Genomic DNA, 5,255 nt, shown 5'->3' with positions numbered 1-5,255 from the left:
TTATGGAGGCCTGGACCACCCTATTGCAAGCGGGTGGTACATCAAATCTCATGTCACTAATATCCTTAGCATCGTCTCCATTACCTTATACTTCATATGGACCCTTAGGAACCAAGTGATTTTTCATGGCAAATCGGTCAATCCCTTCACTGTTTTAAATAATATTTACAAGTGGATATATGACTTAAACCTCTGTCCACCTGTAGCCTTGGATGAACCCGTCCAATGCTTTGTATCCCAAGCTGAATTATCTTCCACTCCACCTTCACTCTCTTTCTTCATGAGTTTGGGTACAGCAGAGACTTGTATCATAATTTCGGATGAAAGTTATTGTCCTTTAACTTCTCATGGTGGATGGGGTTGCTTAATCATGTATAACCAAAAGTTGTTTGCTTCCTCTATGAATTATGGTTCTGTAGGGTCAGCACAAGAGGCAGAGTTGCGAGGACTCCAAGAAGGGCTCCAAAAGGCACTTCCATTGGCATGTCGACAAATGATTGTGTGGACTGACTCGCAGGAGATTACGAATTGGCTCACATGTTCGGATGACCATCCCTGGCCATATCTGTTTATTACTTGGCTACATGACATTTCTCATCTTATTGCTACTATTGGGTCTGTAATAATTTTAAAACAGCCTAGGTCTTATATTGAACCTGTTGATAGGATTGCTAGATTTGCTAGGATTAATTCAGTATCTTCGGACTACTTGGATGACATTGTAAATATTATGTTTGATCAGTAGATGCTTTCTTCTTCACCAAAAAATAAAGCTGTTTGCCTCTTTTTTAATCTTCAATAAATTTTTATTTAAAAAAAAATAAACAAACAAACAAACAAAGAGCATTGTTGGAGAGAAAACTAGAGAATCTTTCAAGACACACCTTATAATTGGGAAAGATAATCCAATTCAATATTATTTTTTAGCACTTTTCTCTGTCAAAAGCTCAAAGTAGAGCTCAAGATCTTCCATATCCACTTTCTTATTAAGAAGGGTGGGATCTTGATTTGATTTTCAATTTTGTTTTCTGCCCGAGAGTGTGGTAAGGGAACGTGTGTGAAAACATCAATAGGGGCGAGATTTCCACCTTTCATGGATGACAAGGAGGTCATTTCATCCCATCCTATGTTTGGGCACAAGAACAAACTCCTGGACATAGTCCTTTTTTCCATAATTATGAATACCCTCTTTATTGGGACACTAATATAAAAAGTTCCATGCTTGAATGAGATACTTGCCTCTTTCCCATGCATCAATATTATACAAAATTGGAGCCAGAAAACAAGGTACAAAGTATTCCCTCAAAGCAATTATGGAATTTTTACTTAAAAAAATAAAAACAATTATGGAATTTTGTATTTTTGTTTTGATGGGACTAATAGAATTTTGTATTGTACCATAAAACAATCCAATGCGTATGTGCTCCGTTAATACATATGGCTACTCAATTCCATGGGTCGGGGTCAATCATTAAGCCATGTGCCCATATGAGCCAGAGATTGGGGTCTCTTGCTACACGTGGCTGCCCCAACTGCCCTGCTGCGCAGACACAGTAAGGAATGCAATGACCGCCTTATTCCTACCTAAGCGTCTTGCACGAATGGGGGTAGAGGGTCATTTCGTGCCTTGCTGTGTCTACGTAGCAGGACCATTGGGGCAGCCACACAGTAAACGATCCTGAGCAGTACAGCTCTTGGAAGCCTAACCTAAATAAGGTGGTACCAACAATTGTACTAATCTACTGAACTTGGGGCATAGAGGTAACCTCATTTTAGTTTGTGTTTGATAGAATTGATCATTTATGATCTAAACTAACCTTAGAATGCTTTGTTGTCTTTGGGAGTATGGAGAATGAAAATGAAAATCAAATCTCTTGCTAAAAAACAAAAGGTTTAAGCTTCCGTTCACTGATGGTGAAAAGAGAACATCTTAAACCACAACATCTAACTAACCTTTGGATTGAATTAAAGAAAGACAATTTCAATTTTAAATAAAGTCCACATCTGGAGAGTTCTTTTTTTTTTTTAGGTTGAAAGCGGGACTGTTTATTCACGCGAGTCCAATATAAGAAATCTGAATTACAACGATCAGACAACCAAGGAATGGATAACGACCAATTTGTCTCACTCGCAAAGTGGAGAGTTCTGAATAATGGTATTCTAGTTAGATCTGCCTCAAGACGATGGATAGATATTGATATGACTTGCCCACTTTGCAATCAATACATTGAAAGATTCCAATCATATGATCACATCCTAGGTGATGCAGAGCTTTCTCCAAGAATTTTTTTTTTTTTAAAAAAAAAAAAAATCTGCTACTTCCAATCTTTGCATCTTTCTTGACAAAGACATTGTAGCACATTTCGTCAGTTTTTTGAGATGTTGTCGTTCCTGTGTTGGGTTTCTTCTTTTTAATTTCTCTTTGGTAGTGTTGGGTGTGGGTTGTTTAATACTTTAATGGTGGAGCCATCACAAATTCAGTAACAGACCTGTTTTATTGTCAAAAAGGAAATGTTTGATGTGGCCGTCTCACCTCTTTGTTCCCCTTTCCAATCCCAATTATTGCATAAATACCTTAAACCTCATTCTGTAGTCTTAGTCACAGATTAATTTCTTTGACCAAAAGGTTTTCCAGGTGGGCTGTCTATTTCAGCCACTTGAGCAGATGATGTGGCAGATTATGACCGTCCACATGGGATGGGCAGCCATCTGTTGGTGCCCTAGTCCTCAGCTTCTAAAGTAGCGATTAATCACGAAATAGTGCTAAGGTTTAAAAACACGGAATCAGGATCGGTATTTTAAAATCATAACCCTAGTTTCCATAGAAAGATCGGACAATCCGGATTGATCAGATCTCAATTGTTGAAATCATGAATAGTGGAAAGGATCCTGTTAGGTGAAAGGTTTTGGTTAAGAGACGAATTTTAAAGTATGGCTTGGGTATCATTTGTTGGGAAACATAGAATGCATACCAAACACAAATAATACGACCTAGAATGCAAACCAAACACAGCTTTTCTTAATCATTTAAATAAATGAACTCCGTAATTTGAAAACTATGAAGTTGTATTCAAGGATCTTACCAGATGATGATGATGTGATCTCTCTTACCAACCATCCAACAACCCCAATTCCATAGAGTTAGGTTTAGTTTTCTCCAAACTACACCAAATCCATGATGAGTTTTTACAAACTTTAGCTTCTAGAATAGAGGATCTTGGGAAGTACTTAACCCTAAGGATCTGAACCCATAGCTTGTTGGAGTGTTTTAGAAGTTTCCACCCGTCTCAAGAATAGGCTATGTTTTGAGAAGAACTGGTCCTAAGCCCAAGTTTCCCAGAGATTTTGGGGAACAAAACTGCTATCATATTAAATATTATGAGGCTGCACATGTGAATGCAACATTTGCTAAACACATACCGGCAATATTTGACTAAAAAAACATCCTTCAGCCCCAGCTATCAGGTTTAAAGTACTGCTTGGAAGTATATAAAAATGGCCATAAATGACAGACCACAAGAAAAAAACATAAATTGACTTCCAGGTAACCCCATCTACATGCTACACTAGAACATCTAGGAGAAGCTGAATATACTCTTCTAACAAGTACTTTCCATCCTTCAATCTATAAGAAAATGACAAGAAGAAAGCAGGTAGAGATACTTGTCTCAGTGTAATCGAAAGAACTGTCATTTTCAAGTCAAGCCAAGCCTCGTCCTTCTGTTCACTCATCATACCTAATATTGAAGAACATTGGCCCTAATGCTTATGTTCTAGAACTGCCACCAGATATGACCATCAGTAATATCTGCAACGTGGAAGATTTGATTCTTTATATGGATCGCCATGTAGATGAAGGCGATTCAGAACATTATCTGTGGTCACCATTCAGATGAGAACGATACATGTCACTTTCACATTCATTGAGGACGAATGCTTTCTATCTGGGGAGAGTTGATGTAAGGGAGTTCATAACATACTCCCGTAAGGAACATAAAGGCAAACATGCCTTAGTGGCCTTTCTTAAGTTCTGCCTGATTGCGCCAACCAACCCATATCTTAGCTCTTTTTCTATCTATTGACTAGTAGTTAAGACCCAAATGACCCCCCCCCACCCACACACACACTTGGGATAATTCCTTTTTACTTCTCTTTTCAGTTTCCTAATGGCTTTAGACTTTGTATTTTAGTTTCCTAGTGGAATAACTTAATTCTAGCTACAAGTTGTAAGAGCCTAAAACTCCTACACATTTTTTACAACAACAACAACAAACACAGCCTTATCCCAACTTAATGGGGTCGGCTACATGGATCCAAACAAACTGAATAGAGAAAACATAGATATACTCAAAAAAAGGAAGAAAAGATTGGAGAAGAGAGATGAGGAAAGAGATAGAAAAGACAAAGAAAAATGACAAATGGAAGATTGGAAATAAATAGAAAGATGAAAGATAGTGAGAGGCAAAAGGCACAGCCCAACACGTCAGGATAATCTCAGCTAAATGGGGTCTGCGACATGGATCCTTGCCCTCCAATAGACTCTGTCCAAGGTCATACTTGGGACCAGACCTAGACTATTTATGAAATAAAATTTGATTTGCTTCAATGTTGTTACAGTGAGACTAAGTTAAAGTAGGAAATCTTTGGGATCAGTGGGATTCTGATCCAGGTTTGCTGGTGGGAAGCCAAAGGTTACATTCCTCCTTAAACTCGGTTTTTGCAAGTAAGTTTCTGTTTTAAATTTCCATTGATTGGCACAAGTAACCTTTGAATGAATCTCTGGTTCTGGTTGATTAAGCCTTAATAATAATCACCTGGTAATCATAGTAGATCGGTCAGTGCCAGCACTCAGTTCTATATAAAAAACTCCATTGTTATACACCTGCGGATGCTCTGTTTTATAGCCCTTTTGAGCAGAACCAGGATTCCTCCTTGAAGAGGATCAGATCAGGGAGAGATATCTTGGGGCAATAAAGTACTGCCCTTGACTAATCTTCGACTAGGGTATTGAGCAGATCAGAGCTTCTGATCTAATGTTATACAAAATCACCTAAATCTGGACTTTTTGTGACCAGATTTGGAAGATCCCTCCTCTACTGTTTTAAATCCAGAAATTGGATTATCAGTATCTTAAGGGAATTTGATATATTTTTGAGTAACTACATTTGACCAGAGTTAGCTAATACCTGAGTTCCTAGATTTTTAGGGACTTCTTCTACTTGCTCATTCTGAATCATCCCACAGTTTACATACAA

Source organism: Telopea speciosissima, chromosome 7, assembly GCF_018873765.1.
Source record: "Telopea speciosissima isolate NSW1024214 ecotype Mountain lineage chromosome 7, Tspe_v1, whole genome shotgun sequence".
Taxonomy (NCBI): Eukaryota; Viridiplantae; Streptophyta; class Magnoliopsida; order Proteales; family Proteaceae; genus Telopea; species Telopea speciosissima.
Note: the sequence above shows the minus strand (reverse complement) of the source record.